The sequence below is a fragment of the Papio anubis genome, chromosome 12 (assembly GCF_008728515.1).
Source record: "Papio anubis isolate 15944 chromosome 12, Panubis1.0, whole genome shotgun sequence".
Taxonomy (NCBI): domain Eukaryota; kingdom Metazoa; phylum Chordata; class Mammalia; order Primates; family Cercopithecidae; genus Papio; species Papio anubis.
The window spans coordinates 23,192,732-23,212,618 of record NC_044987.1 but is presented as its reverse complement, the minus strand read 5'-3'; the positions used below and the strand labels follow the sequence as shown (position 1 = coordinate 23,212,618).

At 40.4% G+C, this 19,887-nt stretch overlaps 1 protein-coding gene and 1 long non-coding RNA gene across 9 annotated transcripts in view; one reads left to right on the top strand and one right to left on the bottom strand.

Moving 5' to 3' along the window:
• LOC103877884 overlaps positions 1 to 19,887 on the bottom strand; it is a 305,800-nt gene that overhangs the window by 263,862 nt on the left and 22,051 nt on the right. For 2 of the 8 annotated variants that reach the window (XR_004177358.1, XR_004177361.1), the window contains exon 1: positions 14,855 to 15,244. The exons of the other annotated variants lie outside the window; for them this stretch is intronic. This is a non-coding gene — a long non-coding RNA (uncharacterized LOC103877884). Of the gene's footprint in view, positions 1 to 14,854; positions 15,245 to 19,887 lie in introns of those variants that run through there. 8 annotated transcript variants of the gene reach the window in all.
• C12H11orf53 (chromosome 12 C11orf53 homolog) overlaps positions 15,223 to 19,887 on the top strand; it is a 29,962-nt gene continuing 25,297 nt past the window's right edge. The window contains exon 1 of the mRNA XM_003910672.5: positions 15,223 to 15,327. The gene's annotated coding sequence lies outside the window, so the exon portion shown is untranslated. The remainder of the gene's footprint in view (positions 15,328 to 19,887) is intronic.

The following is a 19,887-nucleotide window of genomic DNA, read 5'->3' as shown; positions in this document are numbered from 1 at the left end:
GGTTCAGCCTGAGAAGTAGAATAACTGCATCCCAAAGGCTTCCCCAGCCCATTTCATCCGTCCTCACCCATGGTTATGGGCCAGCCACTCCCTGCAGCATGTCTTACCACCAAAGCCATACCCCTCAGGTGGGGCCTCTAGACCCCTGAATGTCTGTAGCTCCAATGTAACCAAACAAAATGACGGGGTCAATTTAACCATTTCCCCAGTGTTGGTGATTTACTCTGATCCAGCAGAACTAGGACTGGGTTTTCTCCCATGTAAATCGAGGAATATAAGTTGTCGGATCTCGAGTGCCCCTTCCAGTGGAAACAGTCTCTCATCCACATTATATTCTCCAACTGAGCTTCCATATGCCCAAATGACATAGTATTTGCAAGACAGCTGTTTCCAGATTCAAGGGAAAGCTTGTGGCCACAAAACTGACCACACGTAGAAAGATCCAGATGGTAAGTGACCAGATCATCCCATTCCAAATCCCAGGGCAGGTCCCTTTAAGTAACAGTTTAGTTGGCCTGGAGTAACCTCTCTGGCACCTTTCCTGCCCTTTGCTGTACCCCAGGTCAGCCAGTGGCTCTGTCCTCAAGCCATCTTCACTTTTGCATGCAAACCGTGGTGGACAAGCCTATTCTCTCTGCTCATGCTTCACCAGAGGTCACTGTGCACCCCCCAAAGAAGCATGTGGTCCACAGAGCAGACCCAGAAACTTGAGTTTGTGTCACTGGAGCAGACACAGCAACCTCTTTGGGGATGCCTGAGTCAAACAACTCTTCACATCTCTCCAGTGTAGGGAGGAGAGAAAACTGCATCTGCATGTGAGGAGCCCACTGGGCCCGGTGCGCATGCACTTTTTCATGCCCATTCTGTTCTCCATTTGGGAGCATCTCTTGTGTCACCAGTACATTTCTCCTCTGCCTCCTCATGGATCCTGCCTCACCTGTACCTGGGCTCCCATGCACTCTGCCAATGGAGCATAGCATCAGCCCACACCACTGAGCAGCCCTACCTCCTTCCACTGCCCGTATAGATAGGCCTGGGAAATAGGGAAGCCTTAGAACAAAGGCAGGATAAGGGAAACAGAAGGTGCCTTGGTTGCCACCTTGGTGTGCCTGCTTCAGGGTCTCTCACACCTGCCCTCCACACTTTTACCTTCATTATATCTGCCTTTTAGCAAACTTGTCGACAAAACCCCTGCCAAGTCATCAGGAGCTACCCAACCCACAGAGCAGGTGCCCAGTCCTGGAATGAATAAGGAGGCTGATACAGAAACGTTGTGGTTTGGAGTATCTGAGGGGTGTTCCCAATACAAGATAAAGGGGAAACTACCAATCATTTCTCTGCTCTGTAGATCTGTGTTTATTCTACCCAAACTTACCCTCGTTTTCCCTTCTTCTTAACAGGGTGCCCCAGACCATCATCAGACCTTGCTATGACCCGGCAACCCACCTGATAACACAGGTACCAGGCTTTTGAATCCTTCAGCAACTGAAGTAAACAGCCAAAGCCACATGCATCCAGCAGAAACCATCCCGCCAGTTCTGTGGAAGACTTGTGTCCTTGGTATAAGAAAACAATCTTTAAGAAATATATTTAATTGTGTGTAATCAATTTGGAGTAAGTAATTGCATCTAAGCAAATGTGGCACATGTATTAGAGGGTATTTTGAGGAACAGGCAAGTGTTTATTGCAAATCAATTTCTCAGTTTCAATGCACTTCAGCTCTTCCAATGACATCTCATCTCTCAAATGCTTCTACGGGGCACTAAATATTTCTACATCAAACTTCATTACATCTTTGAATTTCAGACATAGTCCACCCACAGGGAGATGGGTATAAACCCTTCGGTGCTCCGTTTGGTTTGTGGAAAGACAAATATTATGCAGTAATTCCCCCTTATCCACAGTTGCGCTTTCCAAGATTTCAGTTACCCGTAGTCAACTGCAGTCCAAAAATATTATATTTTGAAAGAGAGATGGAGACCACATTCATATAACTCTTATTACAGTACATTGCTATAATGAGTTATTATTGTTAATCTCTTACTGTGCCTAATTTGTCAATTCAACTTCACCATAGACATATACGTATAAGAAAAAAAAAATAGTGTATATGGGATTTGGTACCATCTATGGTTTCAGGAATCCACTGGGGGTCTTGGAACATATTCCCTGTGGATAAGGTGGGCCTACTGTTCTCATGGTCGTGTTTCTTTACCATGAAAAATAATAGACTCCCTCTTGATATACTTTATCATTTATATATTGCTGCTTACCCAGAAACCATCCTCTCTGATGCATTCTGCGGAGGGTTCAGCGTGGCTGGCCCTCACTGGGGTCCTACTATGAGCACAGCACCATAAACATATTGAAGTGCTGTGGGACTATAGAGAAGAAAAGAGAGAAAGGGACAATACAGTTGGAGCTGGGGAATGGATATGCAAACCACTGACAAGAATGGGAAGCAGCATGAAATCAGTTCCATTACAGAGAGTCATCCAAGGAGCACCGTGAAATGGGCTATTAACTCAATCTTGGTGAATATACAAGCAAATTACAATCTACATAGAGAAGGTAGTTGTGCTGAATCTTGAAAGATGTGTAGTATTTTAATCTTGCCACTAATCTGACTTGCTTCAAACACATTATCTGGCATGATAACCAGATATTCTGATTCAGTCAATCTGGGATAGACTGAATTTTATAAGCATTGCAGGTGATTCTGAGGCAGGTGGCCCAAGACCACACTATGAAAAACCTGCACCAGGGCACAGGCTGCCTGGAAGGAAGCAAGCACAGATAAGGTAGAAAGGTAGGATGGGACCAGGTCACAGAGAGCCTTAGGTGCCGTGCTGTGAAGGTTCATCTTTATTCTATCAGCAAGGGGGAGTCATATCTGTTTTTAAATGGTTTCCTTTGCTGCTTGAAAGGTTTAAAAAGTTCTAACCTCTTTTAAAAGCACAGTTTTTAGAAGAATCCACATGCTTCCTAGGTATCTACAAAGCAATTGTAACTACTTCACTTAATAATGTTATGTTTCATTTGAATACAGAGCTTTTGGTATGAAGAGTTAGCAAGAATAGATTGGGATGACTCTTGGGGCTCCCCTGCTTGGAAAAAAATACAAATCTTGGTGGCTGCCGGGTCAGTGTGACCACGCTTTCCTTTTCTTCTCATTTGCTTAAAGGAGTGAGGGAAACAGGTACAGGAAGCTGGGAAATTGAGACAAATGTATTTTGGTATTCTTCTATAAATGCGGAAACCACAAGTGCAGACACCTTCAGATTTGTGCATTAGAAAGAGAAGTGCAGACACCTTCAGATTTGTGCATTAGAATGCCCTAGAAGTTCATTTAAACTACAGGTGTTCTTCTTGAGAAGCAGTTCTCAAACATTCCTGTTTCAGGACTCCTTTATTCTCCTATAAATTATTGAGGACCCCAAGAGCTTTTTTACTTAATATGAGTTATAGCCACATTATTTATTAAAAATTAAAACTAAGAATTTTAAAACGATTCATTTAAAAACAATAATAAATCATTACACGTTAACATAAATAAACTTCTATTTTAAAAATATATTTTACCAAACCAAAACAAAGATTGAATGAGAAGAGTTGAACTGCTTTGCATTTTTGCAAACTTTCTTAATGACTAACTTCATAGGAAACAGCTGGATTTTCATATCTGCTTCTCCAATATCAGATATCAAAATCTGTTGTGATATCGCTGAGTTTTCTCTAGAAAACTCCCCTGTACCTTCATGAGAGAATGGGAGAATAGAAGGCAAATGACCGACTAGTTTTATTGTGAAAATAGTTTGGACTTTTGCAAAACCCTTCAACCAGTCTCCAAGACTCTAGAGTCTCTAGAACATATTTTGATTCTAGAGTCCATTGCTCTGACATAGGGCAAGAGTACCAGAGGCACAGCTAAGCTTGAGAACCACTAGATGATACCCACTGGAAGTCCTGAAATGCCACGTGTTGTACAAATCTAGAATGCCTAGGAAGATGTCCAGGAACTCTAACTCTATTTAGGACTGGGAAGTAGAACCAAAATTAGGTTAAGCAGCAATTGTGAGTAGTTGAAGATGAATGAGAAGAATGTCAGAAAGTATCTAAAAATTGGTTTTAAAAAATTTTTTGCTCCAGGAGAGCTGACAACACTGACTGTGTATCAAAAAGACTCTTTTTTTAAAAATGAGAAAGCTTGTTTTAAAACATAACCATTCACGTCCTACTTCAAAAGATTCTGAATTCCACAGCAGCGAGAGCTGGACAAAGGTATTATTAACCACTTTTACAATTGATTCTGACGTACTAATAGGATTAGGGACCTCAGCTATACATCATGTATTTAAGTTTTAGACATAATAAAAAGGCAAACCAATTGTATTAAAGTGACATTAATAGTGATTCCTATTCCTAATTGAAAACATTTTCCTAGAATTTTCATCTCCACCTGAAAGATAAAAATCATGTGCCCATAACCTAAGTATTACAGGCATAGTACCTACTGGCAAATATAGGCTTTTGCATACATACATATACACATATATATTATTTTTAAAATCTAACTCTAAATTAAAAAGGATGGAAAATTCCACTGTTAATCATAAAAGAAATAAGAGATTCCTTGTTTTCATAATAAACTTTTAAGAGAGTTTGTTCCTAATGGAAACTCATTCGTGAGGAATCAAAATCTTCATGGAAGGGGAAAAGTACCTTCATATATCATCTACATTGAGGATGCAAATTGTAGAGAAACACACACCAAAGGATTTGCATTTAATCAAATCTAGAGCAAGACATTTCAGAAGCATCACTACCGTGTGTAGAAGGCTTTCCCACCAGGGTCAGGCTGAGCTTTCTAGGAGACCAGGACCCCTTACCAAGGAGTAAACACCACTCACAAGAAATTGTGCACTGCTGTTAAGAAGAAAATCCACCAGAAACATCCAGAATGGAAAGTGGTAAGTCAATGTCAAATTATCATAATTTTAAAAAACTTTAATCCTAATTTTTATTTTTGATAACACAAAGCCGTACCATAAAACAAAGATTAAGGAGAAATCTCCTAACTCTGGCCTAGAACATATAAAAATATAAAACACAGATCAAGGACTAGCTATTTAGAACTCTTGGTAACATTTCCTCATTCTAGTTACATTTAATTACTAACTGTTAGATTTTGTTTTGCTTCATAGAGTTTACAGAGATATTCTGACAGGTCAACTCAATTGAACATTATTTTCATAAAATGAGGACTTGAATATCAAAGCATTCTTTTCAATATATAGTGAAATTTTATGTTAACAATTTTCAGTAAGCTCTCAACTATAGAGAAAGTGCAGAAGAAGAATTCACATTCATATAGAACCTGAAACATCTTTTATTCATGCATCTTGCTTTAGACTTTTAAGACTAAGAAGCAAGGTCATTCTATTTACATATGCTAAGGAAGAGTCTGAGCTGTTATTTCATGAATTCAGACTGCATATAGATCTTTCCCCGGTTGTTCATTCTGGGATACAAATGTGAATGGTCAACAGAGAGCAAAGCCCACCTGTTCAGGAACAAATTTAAAATTGAAAAAGTCAGCACTTTAAATGTTAACAAATGATGACAGTGGGAACATTTCAAATATGCCTTGTAAAGTACTTTAAAAGAAAAATTAATATTTTTTAAATGCCATAATTCTTCAAAGTCTGAACTCAAAAGATAAGAAGATAGAAGATAGAAAGAGCCCTAAGAGCATCTATCTTCTGCAGCATAAAATTGGTTATTAGCTGTGGCAATTTTTAAAAATTAATAAATTGTATTGTGTATACTTGAGATTCACAGCATGTTATCATATACACACAGATAGTAAAGATGGCTACTATAGTGAAACAGATGAATACATCTATCATGTCACTTATTTACTTTTTTGTGACAAGAGCATCTAAAATCTACTTACTTACAAAAATCCCTAATGCACTGCAATGTGCTTAACGATAGTCCTTCTGTTGTACATTATATCTCTAGACTTTCATCCTACATATTGGCTACTTTGTATTTTCTGATCTACATCTCATTTCCTCTCCCACCCCAATCCTACCTATGGTGACCAGTTTTATTCTTTATATATTTGATCTTTTTTTCCCCCTAGATTCCACATGCAATATTTTTCTTTCCGTGTCTGGCTTGTTTCACTTAGCATAATGTCCTCCACTTCCAACCAAGTTGTGGCACATGGCAGGATCTCCTTCTTTTTAAGTCTGAATTTTATATATTCATACACACACACACACATACACATACACACACACACACACACACAGAGACATCATATTTCTTTATTCATCCATCAACAGATGGCTGTTTAGGTTGTCTCCGTATCTTGGTTATTGTGAATAATGCTGCAACGAACATTGGAGTACAACTTTTTTTACAAGGTGTTAATCACACCTTCTTTGGGTATTGGATTCAGCTATGAAGGTACATTAGGAGGGGTTTGTGGATACCTATGGTGTGGGCAAATCAAACGTCAAAAAATCCTAATATGTTAACTGATTTGACCTTGCATCTTTAAAAGTTAGTCTTTATTTAAGTTTAAGACTTCATAAATAGGCCGGGTGTGGTGGCTCATGCCTGTAATCTCAGCACTTTGGGAGGCTGAGGTGGGCGGATCATGAGGTCAAGAGAGTGAAAACATCCTGGCCAGCATGGTGAAATGCCGTCTCTACTAAAAACACAAAAATTAGGTGTGGTGGCATACACCTGTAGTCCCAGCTACTTGGGAGGCTGAGGCAGGAGAATCGCTTGAACCCAGGAGGTGGAGGTTGCAGTGAGCTGAGATCGTGCCATTGCACTCCAGCCTGGTGACAGAGCGAGACTCCATCTCAAAACAAAACAAAAACAAAAACAAAAACAAAAGATTTCATAATGTGTATTATTTTCTGCTTAATAAGGGATGCCCCCAGTACCTGAGCCAGACGCTGACCCAACACACTATATTGCCATTGCACTGTCCAGGGCCTGATTCTTGGCATTTCCCTGACAGGCAGAGAATGGTCAAACATAGATCCATCCACCAATGACCCATTCAGGATTTTAATTCTACTCTGTCTTGAATGACAGTGTAGCTACATTCCAGTGTCACGAGGGACTATAATTCACAGAGACATTCTCTACCATCTTAATTGTGTCGTTGTCCATCACGTAACTCAGAATATAAATTTTTTATTTCTAAAGTTATGGGATGTTTTTGCTTTTTCTTTCTTTTTCTTTGTTTGAACTATCTCTTTATTCCCTTACATAAAGTCACAAACTCCTGCTTAAAAATATTAAATAATTTAAAAACAGTAACAGGTACCTCAGAGAATGTCATCAAAAATAGTAAAATAAGAAGGTGCCTTAAGTGCCATAAGTGTATTTGATAATTAATAACTAAAACAGATTAAAAATCACCTGCATTTTAAATGATAAATTGATGTCAGAATATGTGTTTGATTTGATGGAGAAAATGTTTAATTTTGAAAAACAATCTTAAGGTAACATCACCATTAAATCTACTATGGACCAAATTCTTCATCATTAAAGTAAATGAGAAGGAGATGACGTGACTGAGACAATTTGTTGCATGGACACAAACACAGTCCTACACTGCAAAAAAACAAAAACAAAAACATCTTTTTCCAAATTCTGAAGGATGAGTTGATTCCTATTAAATTTGCCTGTGCTTTCTTTCCGGAAGCACATGTCTTTGTTTTCTTAACAACTAACCTGAATGTAAGTTTGTATCTAGAGTATTTGAATAAAAACTCTTAAGCTCTCCTGGTGTATGCAGGTGTGGATTCTTTAAATAGACACAATGCAGAAGGGAAAAAAATGTTTCGAAGTAGGAATCCTGGTAAAATTTTTAAACTCTAAATATCATTCCTCTCCAAAAAAAAAAAAAAAAAGGTGGGAGGTAGGATAGATTATGAAACTTTCAGAATTCTCAAAAACATAAAGAATACTCAGCATGATATTTTAAAGAATTTGTACCAGTTTCCATTGCTTTGTTTAAATTTACTTTAATTCACCTTTTGTGCTTTTGCAAAATGTAAGCACTCACTTACCTACACCCCTACTTCAGAGCTCAGTTATCCCATCAGTCCTGGTTTGTTACTACCCAAACTCCCATGAAACCCCAAAGAAAGACTTCACCCTCACCTCTTAGGAAACTGCTCTTTCCCATTTTTCTAAAGACCTTCACCTTTCCAGACTCCACGGTCTTTCTTACCTTCGTTTTCCTCAACTTCTCTAAGGCATTTCTTTTATTTCGTAAGTATTTATTGAGCACCTACTAAATACCAGATACTTGACACCACTGATTATTCCTTTCTCTCTAACGCTCTTTCTTTCATTTTCCTGATGCTACTACTCTGGTACATTCCTACATTTCTGGTCTCTCCTCCCTGCATGCCTCCCCCTTGAAGTATTTCTCTGTCCCCTCCCTTCCCCTGGGTAGCAGAATGGTAGCATTTCCTAAGGCTTGAGGCTTGAATTTCTACTCTTCTCTTGCTACAAAGTCTTCCTTTGAGAACTTTACTTTCTTAGCTTCAATTACCATAATTCTAAAGATGCTTCTTAGATGTACAGTTTTACCAGGTCCAGGTTCTCATATCTCCAGGATATTTTTATTTTTTATTTTTTCATGTCACCACAACCTCAAAGTCAACATATTAAAAACTGCATTCTTCTTCCCCCGTCAAAACCGACTCTTTCCCCGACCTTCTTGACTTCTCTTATTCATCATAGCGCTGTTTTTTGGTGTGTATGTGCATGTGTGCGCACGTGTGTGCGAGCGTGCACATGTGCATATGCGTGCGTGTGCGCACGTGTGTGCACATATGTGTGTGCATGTGTGTGCACGTGTCTGCACGCGCGTGTTTGCACGCATGTGTGTGCATGTGTGTGCATATGTGCGTGCACTGTGCATGTGTGTGTGCGTGTGCACGTGTGTGCATGTACACGTGTGTACATGCATGTGTGTGCACGTGCATGTGCGTGTTTGTGTGGGTTTGTGTCCATGTGTGTGCATAAGTGTGTGTGCATGTGTGTGTATGTGTGTGTTCGTGTGTGTGTGTGGTGTGTGGGGTGGGGTATGTGCACATGCGTGTGTGTGTGCATATGTGTGTTTGCGTGGATGTGTGTGTGCGTGTGTGTGCATGTGTGTCTGTTCATGTGTGTGCATGTGTGGTGTGTGTGGTGTGTGCACGTGCGTGTGTGTGCGCATGTGTGGTGTGTGTGCGTGTGTGTTTGCATGCGTGGTGTGTGTGCGTGTGTGTGGTGTGTGTGCATGTGTGTGTTTGCATGCGTGGTGTGTGTGTGTGGCGTGTGTGCGTGTGTGGTGTGTGCATGCGTGTGTACGTGTGTGCGTGTGTGTGTGTGCATGCATGGTGTGTGTGCGTGTGTGTGGTGCGTGTGCGTGTGCGTGTGTCTTTTCCCTTGAAAGGTCTCTTAAATATGTCCTTTCCTTGTCATTTCCAGTGTTTCCGGCTAGCCTCCGTTTTACCATTTCCCACCCTCTCGGTTTTCTCATCGCCAGCCCATTCTAGAATCTACCCTCAGACTGAACTTCCAAAAAATATAAGAGCCATAATACTCTTCTGTCCAAAAAATTCAGTGGTTTCCGTACCTTACAACATAAACTGTAAATTTTTGCAGCCAACTTTTTAGACCTTTAAGATGTCCATTATTTTCAACCAAAAACAAACGTTTTCAAGAAATATTTACAGAAAGCTTCCTGTGTTCCAGGCACTAGCACTTGGGATGCATCCATGAGTAAAAACAGGCAAAGCCCCCACTTCGTGGAGCTTCCATTCTAGCAAGAAGCAGACAGACAATAATAAATGTGCTCCATAAGGAAACGACATAGGACATAATAGAGTGGCAAGTGCAGCATAGACAGAAAAACTAGAGTAAGGGGATCAGTAATATTTTCTGGGGAGGATGCAATTTCAAGTATGTTCTCCTTGAGAAGATGACATTTGAGCCAAGACTTGAAGGAGACAAAAGCATTTAACCATGTGGATAATGGGGAATAGAGTACTCCAGACAGTAGAGACAGCCAGTGCAGAAGTCTTAAGGCAGAAGTGTGCTTGGGGCACTTCAGAAACACTGGGGTACAGTAAGCAAGGAGATGAGTCTTCAGAGATGAAACCCTGTTTCAGGGAACAGGGTCATGTAAAGTCATTATGAGGACTTTGGTTCTTCCTGTGAATGTCACGGTGGACCACTGTAGGGTTTACAGCAGAGCAGTGACACAATTGAACTTGCTTTTTCCAAGGATCACCCTGTCTACTGTGTTGCAAATAGACCAGGGCAGGGTGGAGGTGGAAGCAGGAAAACCAGTTGGAAGGCTGCTGCATTATTATAGAAATTGCAGTGGGTGGAGCCTGGATATTAGCAGAGGAGTAAATAAAAGTCAGCAGACTCTGGATGTATTTTGTAGGTAGCACCATCAGGAATTGCTAAAGAATAGACTGTGAAAGATGAGAGAGAGGAGCCTAGAATGACTCTATAGCTTTGGGACTGAGTGACTCCAAAGACGGGCTGCCATCAACTGAGATAGGAAAAGTTTCAGATAAAACAAATGTGGAAAGGAAGAATGCAGTTCATATTTGGACATGTGGAGTTTGGGATGTCTACTAGACATCCAAGAATAGTTGGATATCCAAGACTAAAGTCCATGTCTGGGCTGGAGATACCCATTTGAAATGCAATTACATCTATATGGCACTTAAATCTAGTATCTCCAACTGTACTCATTCCTTACCCCTGGACACATCTTTTCTGCTTTCTGCCTCTTTGTTCTTGCTCACCGATGCCTGCTGTCTACCAGGCTGTTCTCCTTCCTCCTAACCTGTCCACATGCTTCTCAATCCAGCCTAAGTCACATCCCTTCCCACAAAACTTTCATCAACAATCCAAAGTGTACTCTTCCCCCTTCCCTGCTCTTTCACACGTGAATGTCTGATTTCTCTCACTAAAATAATATCTCTTTGAGGACATCTGCTATATGTTCTAAAGTTATTTTGCATCCCCTGTGGCATATAGCCCCATGCTTTGCACTAAGTCGGTGCCAACTGGTACATAAGACTGATTGTTATATGACAAAACTTCAGAAGTTTTCATCTGGATATTTGCCATCTCATGAACTTTATTCCTCTATTAATCACCATGTGGTTATTTGTTAAACTTATTTAGAATAGGTGTATTTCCCCTAGGCTTTTTGGCATACACATAAAGTATAGATTGCTAATTCAGATTAAAATAATCAATTAAAAAGCACTTTTAAAAAAAAAAAACCAAAGCAGAGACAGTCTGCAAATACACAAAGGATCCAGCCTGGACCTCCTCAACTCCCAGGCCCTCCTCCTTCCCAGAGCTGTCTAAGTCCACACCGACCTCAGTAAGTCAGATACTCCCCCTCTTGCTCAGCCAGGACTGTGTACATTAGAGTTGACCACCCCACCTCCACAGGAACCTTCTAAAGGCCTAACTCATATGTATATCTGTGGTTCTCCAACGTCAGAGAGCATCAGAATCACCTAGAAGGCTAGGCCCCACCCTAGGGTTTCTGATTCGGTACATTTGGAGTAGGGTCTGAGAATTTGCATTTCTAGCTAGTTCCTAGTCAATGCTGATGCTGCTGGTCCAGGGATCACATTTGAGAATGACCAATGTATATTCTTTGACTTCTCTGTCTGGCTTTGACCCCTGCCTGGTTCTGCCTGGTTTGGAGTTGCTCTCCTACACCAGCCTGCTTGATGTGCACTAGAGCTGTCGTAGTCACTGGCCGTACCACCATCCCACCCACACCCTTACTTTCTGTACTTCAGTCTCAGAAGTTGAGGGTCAATTTGTGCCCTTGGCCTTAATTTCTTTCTGCCTTTTCAAGACCTCTTTCCATCATTCTGTCTCTCTTTTCTAAGCCATTAGTCTTCCCTCTGTCCTGTTTAAATATTTTCAACTCTCTCTCACTCATAAATGCATAAATAGATATAAGAACATAAGCAAACCTCTCCTTGACACCATAATTCTCTCTAATTATCACTCAATCTCTTGTTTCCCTTTCTCATTCAAACTTCAAGAAGAAATAGTCTCCCTTTCCTGTGTCTACCTCCTCCATTGACATTATTATCTGCCTTCCAGCCACCCCACACTTCTGAATTACTCTTGGTAAGCTCAATGCCAACCACTGAATTGAAAGCAAGAGATGTTTTTCTGTCCTTATCTTCCTGAACTACTCTGTTGCCTCTGACTTTTTTTTTTTGTTTCTTTCTTGAAATCTCTTCCCCAGATTTCTAGGATGCCTTATTCCCCTGGTTTTTCCTGTTTCTTCTCCAATTAGTCTTCCCATATCTTCTTCATAGGGTTCTCCTCCCTTCCTCTGACAACCATTCAAATGTGACTGTTCCCCAGGCTTCCATCTTGAATCATTTAGTCCAGAGCTTCCAAACCTGTGTGTTGGAAATCAGTGTTATAGGCATTACAAAGATACTGATCCTCTCAGCTCTTGGAAGTAGACTGGCCTGTTTACCCCAGTATGCCAGGTGCTCATTATTCTTTTCTATGTGTGCCACCATGTGACTTTATCTTTCAATCACTCCCCCAACGGATTTCATCCTCTTTCTTGGTTTCATTACCATCCACATCACGATGGTTCTGAAACTTACGTACTGAGAGCAATTCCATGGTGCAAACTTGAGCTTCACCTTTGAATCTTCTTCTCTCTCATGTTTAAATAATGTTCAAACCTGTCTGATCCTTGCCCTCCCATCCACCACTACTCAGACCCCATTAGCTCTTGCCTGGATTATTCTAGAACATTCCTGACTGATCTTCCTGCAGCTTTGTGATTCTCAAAACCACCTTCCTCTCAGCTGCCAGAAAAGTTGATCTAAAATGCAAATGAAACCAACATCACTCTCTTAAAAGCCCCCAATGGCACATTGCCTATAGGATGCATTCCAAACTTTTCCCTATACCAGAAACATCATAATTGACCCCAGCCTGACTTCCTGCCACTTCCTCTTTCTGTCCTTGCCTCCAGGACTTTGCCCGTGCTGTCTTCCTGCCTATTTTGCCATCACCACACACACCCTACCTTGCTTTAAACCCCAACTCAAGTATCACCTTGCCTTCGCTGAGTCTCTCTCCCCCCTACAAGGAAATGATGCATTCTGGGTTTCTCTGACTATCCTAGGTATATTTCTGTTCTTGCAGTTAGCACGTTTGCCTCACAATTATTTTATTTTAAAGTATTTCTCTCCCCACTAGACAGCCATGTTCTTTTGTATCCCCAGTTCTGACACACCGAAAACACTCAATCAATAATCGATAAATCAATGTGGCCTTAGGCTTTTCCAAAAGTAGAGCATCACACACAATTCTAGAAGCAACATTTAGATTCCTTTGGAACAATCATAAGGTCAGTAAGCTTTAAATTTGAAGCTGATTTCAAAGAAGTATTTCAAGCTTCTTTAATTATAACATATATAGACCATATTCCATCAAAATTAGACCCAAATGATGATTCAAATAACTTTGTTTTGCTGAAATAAGGTTGTATGTACTTTACTTGAATTAAATAATACATTGTCTTGAAACCTGGATTTGTTTTTCTTCTTCATTTTGTATCAGTGTTTTATATGAAGCTTGTTAGTTTTCAAGGAATTTTCACATGTATGTCCTATTTTTGCCTTCTGATCCTCTGAAGACAGCTAAGAAGAGGTGATCATACCCATTTTACACATGAGGAAAATGGAACTGAGAGATTATTATTGTTCCAAGTTAGTGACTAATGTGTAGTTGTGATTACCAGCAACCTCTTTTCTCCAATGCACCATACTACCTCTGGTTGTAGCTTTCATTTCTTCCTTCCTTCCTTCCTTTCATCCTTTTTACAATGCAATTTGACTCATAAATGAAATATATTCTAGACTATCTACAAATTCAGCCAGATTAGAGATTAATTTAGGTTATGTGGCTCATACATACATTTGTTTTTATATTCTGCCACACACACTGATGCTGAATTCTGTACCAGCTGAATTTGCCGGTAAGCCAGCAACACCTCAACTATAATGGATTTAATTTTAATTAAATGGAAGTTATTTAACCTACTACAGAACAACAATTATAGAGTTAGAAAACATCTTAGAATTCCTCTAGTAGAACCACTAATTTAGTGCATAAATGCTTTCTAGAATAGGCCAAACAAAAGATTCTCTTATTATTTCCTCACCATCCTCAGTAATAAGGTTCTCACTATGCCTAGAAGAAATGTTGTCAATTTTAGAACTTTGGGGAAATGTTTTTCTCTATAGTCTGTTATCTGTCTGTAATTCCCCCATGATGAAAACAGCAAATTTTTCTGGTTGTTGATACTACAAACTGACCTAAGTCTGGATTCCAGTTCCATTGCTTATAAGCAGCTATGAGACCTTCCAAATAATTTAGTCCCAGACCTCAGTTTCCCCATCTGTAAAACAGATCAAATGAAGTAATACATGTAAATTGCCAAGCACCTACAACGTCTTCAGTAAGTGAATATAGTAAGTGCTCAATAAATATCTGTTAAATGAATGAATGATTCCTTATTTATCCTCTGCCTTATTTCAAAGCAGTAACTCCTCAGGTTGAATCACTGATTTTCAAAAACAAAACATATTTATTTCGTGCAGTAAACCAATAACAAACAACTTTCTTCTTAAGAACATAATCTTCTTAAAACTCCTGTTGACCTGCTCACTCCCATCAGATATAATAGGGCAGGAATACTGTTATGCTGTAACCTGAATCATACAAATCTAACTTCTACCTCATGCATTTAGAAGCATCATTCCAAGTTGCAGCCAATCCTTGGTCTTGTGATTAAAGCATAAATTGTAAACCTTGACAGAGTAAATCTTGACAAATCAGAGTACAAGGAAGGGACTTTGATGAGCTGTTGTGTAGATGATGGAACGATGTGTCTGTCACTTGTAGAGCTTAGATGAGTCTCTATCAAAGACCAGGAGACAGGGCTCTATTGAAGCCACTCTATCAAAGCCACTTCAAATCCAAGAATTCTAGCATTCTATCAAGAAAATGACATCACAATGATCAGCCCCTAAATATGTCCTATGGGAGGTTAACCTAATGATTCCATCCACATTTGTTGTGACTATTCCATTTGCTTAAGTCCCAGGAGACCACAGCAAACGAGTGTATCAAGGTGTGAGAGTGAAGCATACAGTCAAAGATCTCCTGGCTGAAAAACGATCCAGGCAAACAAGTAACTCAAGACTTAATGTAAGTCCCAATTTAACACATTCTGAGATGCTTGCAGGTTCTCTCTCCTCTCCCTTTATCCACACACCAATCCCCCACTTTCTGGGTCTGATATTCTCAAAGCAAAGCCTTCCTTTAACTGGTACGCAGTACACAATCACCCCATGACTGATGATCTCTCTCTCACTTAGTGGTGCCAGCATTTACACCTTAACTTACACTCCCTTTACTTCAATCTCATCCTAGTCTACTTTATGCTGGTTTTCATGCCCTTTTTGAAAGAGTTTTCATGTCTTTATTCATCTGCTATTGACTATATGCCCTTAGAAACAGAATTCCTATCCGCTTATAACTGGATGTCACATAAATCACAGTCAATAAATGCTGGTGCTCCTCCTGACTGAGAAGCCTGTGGAGTGGAGGAACACCAGTAGAGAGGGGCCCTGGCCCTTGCCAGGAACCAGTCATGTGGCCCTGGGAAAGTCACTTTACTCTTCTGGGCCCAATATGAAATGAGTTAGGCAAAATGACCTCCGGGGTCCCCTCCAGCTATAAATATCTCTAACTGTTATTAAAATTATGGCATATCTGTTAGCAGCCAGCAGGAGCACCAGGAGCTCTGTGATCTTACTGGCTGGCTACTGTGGTTCACACCAATTGAAAGATGGTGTGTCCTGACTTTTTCATTTCCCCAACCCATGGATTACCAACAAGGGCTTGGTTGGTGGGAATAATACTCACCTTCATCCACATAATTGTTATTCTAAACCCAACAGAGATAACTTAAAAAAAAAAATCTCTGTAACATGCAAAATCAGATTTTAAAATCCTAGTAGGAGACGTTCTGAGTCTAAAATCTTTATCTGCCATCCGTGTCTTTATAAATAGTTCTACTGTATGCCCCAAATGTTTAAGTAGTTACATCAGATCTCAGAAATGATTTTAGAATGGCAATATCATTTGGTTACCAAGATCAACATATAAACACCTATTCTATCAAGTAAAATATAATCACGTGAATGTCAGGCATCTGTTGGCAACAGCTGTGTGCAGGGCATGAGAGCCGATGACCAGAAATAAATGAGGCAACCATGTCCAGTACTAGTGCAGGGGCTGATACACAGCAGGTACTGGCTCTTCCAGCATGTCTGCTGAGAATGTTGGCACCATGTTCAACTCTGCTCCAAAATCAAACTCCTGGGACATGCTTCAAATGAACGTTCAATTTCCTCCCATCCAGGAACAGCTTTTATTGCATATTTTATGTTATCCTTTCTTTTTTTTTTTTTTTTTTTTTTTTTTTGAGACGGAGTCTCACACTGTTGCCCAGGCTGGTGTGCCCTGGTGCGATCTCGGCTCACTGCAACCGCCGCCTTCCAGGGTCAAGCGATTCAAGCGATTCTCCTGCCTCAGCCTCCCAAGTAGCTGGGATTACAGGCGCCTGCCATCACGCCTGGCTAATTTTGTTTTTTTGTATTTTTAGTAGAGACAGGGTTTCACTATGTTGGCCAGGGGTATCAAACTCTTGACCTCGTGATCCGCCTGCCTCAGCCTCTCAAAGTGCTGGGATTAGAGGCGTGACCCACCACGTCCGGCCATTATCCTTTCTTTTAAGTCACCACCTCTCTTCTAGTTAAACAAATGGAGCTTATCTGCCACAGAGAAATCTGAAAAATTGCTCCTTGTCTGCTCCTAGTTCAGTGCTTCTCACAGTGCCTGCTCAGAATCACCTGGGGTGTGTGATAAAAATATCAATACAGCAGGGCACAGTGTCTCATGCCTGTAATCCCAGCACTTTGGGAGATTGAGGCAGGCAGATCACTTGAGGTCAGGAGTTCCAGACCAGCCTGGCCAACATGGTGAAACCCCATCTCTACTAAAAATACAGAAATTAGCCGGGTGTGGTGGTTCGTGCCTGTAATGTCAGCTATTCAGGAGGCTGAGGTGGGAGAATCATTTGAACCTGGGAGGCAGAGGTTGCAGTGAGCTGAGTTCATGTCACTGCACTCCAGCCTGGGCAACACAGTGAGACTCTGTCTCAAAAACAGTAATAATAATAAAAATAAAATATCAATCCAAATCTAGTCTCTTAGACTAGAGAGAGAGAGAGAAGGAATTCAGAATCTACTTAAAATGAACCATAGCTTCAAGTGGAATCCTATGGGTTACTTGACCACAGTAACTGCCACTAACATGAGACAGCAACTAAATTATGAAAGTTGATGAAAGTTTCAGGCAAACTATCAACTGGAAAGACAAGAGTTGCACATAAGGGTAACATATCACTAAGGAACAAACATGGCGTCTGCCCAGGGTGAATGAGTGTGTAATTCACACCTTGTATCATCAATGCCTATATACAAATGATAAGGCACTATACCCGAGTTAGAGAAAAAGGAAATTTCCATTAAAGGGCATGAAAGCGTATATCCAAATGGTGGACATACTTTTTCTCTTTAAAATTTACCAAATATGACTTCTTGCTCAAGATCTGTGGCTATCAAGTCACAGGTTTTGTTTCCTTTCTTTATTTTTTGGTGAGTTTTTACTTTTTATAAAATGAGACACTTGAAACATAATTCATAATAAATCATATTATTTTATTTCATTTTAAAATACAGATCCCTGGACCTGTCCCATGTCTACTATTATTGGGTTGGAGCCAAGCCGTGGTCATTGTATCATTTTTTTACAAGCTCCTTGGGTGGTGCCTTTGCACATCACTGTTTGAGAACTTTGCCATAGAGCAAAGAGCAAGTGTCTAAGCCTCATATGTCACAGCCAAGGTTTTTGTCTCTCTTCAGATAAGAACTTGCTGAGCTCTTGCTATTGACCCAGTGACACTGGGTCTCTTACAGAGAAAGTGGATACAAGAAACATATATAATACATAGTTCATGCCACTGAACACCAAATAACCTGGTGGAAAGAAAAAATACTTACATATTTGAAAAATACAAGAACTTAGCAACCAAGCAGCCCTAGACTGAATGCTGAAGACAAAATACCAGGCAGCATAGCCATATAATATGATGACTATAATCACATTTATGTAAGGACAGTTTAAAGTGCACTTTCTCATGTGTTCTTGCATTTGACAGACACACTTAACCCTCGGATTGATATTTACACAGTTTCCCAGTTTACAGATGAGTGCTTTGAGAATAAGAGAAGGGAAGTAATTATTTCAAAGCTGCACAATTTACAAGTAACAGATGGCTCCTAATTCCACATTCCTTTTTTTTTTTTTTTTTTTTTTTTTTTTTTCTGAGACAGAGTCTCGCTCTGTCGGCCAGGCTGGAGTGCAGTGGCACAATCTCAGTTCACTGCAACCTCCACCTCCTGGGCTCAAGAAATTCTCCTGCCTCAGCCTCCCGATTAGCTGGGATTACAGGCATGAGCCACCGCACGCGGCCCACATTCCATATTTAAAGGGAACGGCCAATGGGGACTAGAGTAGAATAATCTCTGATACATGCAAACAAAGAGGTTTTTTGAAAAGAAAATATACCATGTAGAGACAACTTCTAGAACAACAAAAGTACGCACTGGCTCTAACCATGGTAGTTATTCTCAGGCATCAAGTGCATAGATGGTATGAACTCACCCTTAACTTCCTGTCCCCATCATATTATCCAGCATCTCAACACTAGTAGCTTACACTCATCCTCACTTCACTGACTTTTTAAATTCAGATAATTAAATGCATAAAGTCCCAAAATGCGGTTATTTGGACTTTAGACATTTGCATGAATTGCCCTTACTGTCCACTTACTGATGTTTCATCCTCTCAACCACTACTCTAGAATATCTGTAAATCTCAAGGATATCATATACATTAGTCATCCACTCTCGAGGGCCTATTTCTGTCCCTGTTGCAAATGCAACCCAATAAGAAAGAATAATGGAACATCATGTTATGGGAGACACTGTGGGGCTCTGATTTGGTGGCTCATACTGAGACCACCTCCCCTCTTTCATACCAATGCACTAGGACACAATGATTCTCATATCTCGAGCAAGTTCAGTCAGAGAAGTTATTCATTAGACATGCTCAAAATTTGTAGCTAACAGCATGAGTAATGACCAGTCAGAGGCCCTACCATACGGTTTACCATAAGCACATCGTGGTAGGTTAAAAAATGGAGCCCCAAAGATCCCATGTCAAATCCCTGGGACCAGTGGGTTCTGCTTTATATGGCAGAATTTGTGGTTAAGTGAAGTATCTTTAGAAGAGGCCCTTACCTGGCATTATTTAAGTGAGTTCTCAGTATAATCACATGCATCCACAAGTATCCTCCCTCACAAGCGGGAGTTTTGAGAGAGAAGCACACACCAGGGAGAAGATACACAAAGGCAATGTGACCACTTAAGCAAAGATTGGAGTGATGAGGCCACAGTCAAGGAATATCTAACAGCAGCCACCAGAAGCTTGAAAAGGCAAAGGCAAATTCTCCTCTAGAGTCTGATGGGCTCACAGCCCTGCTAACACCTTGATTTTGGACAGAATTCCAGAATTATGAGAGAATCAATGCTGCTAGTTTTAACCCATCCTGATTGTGATAATTTGTTACAGCAGTCC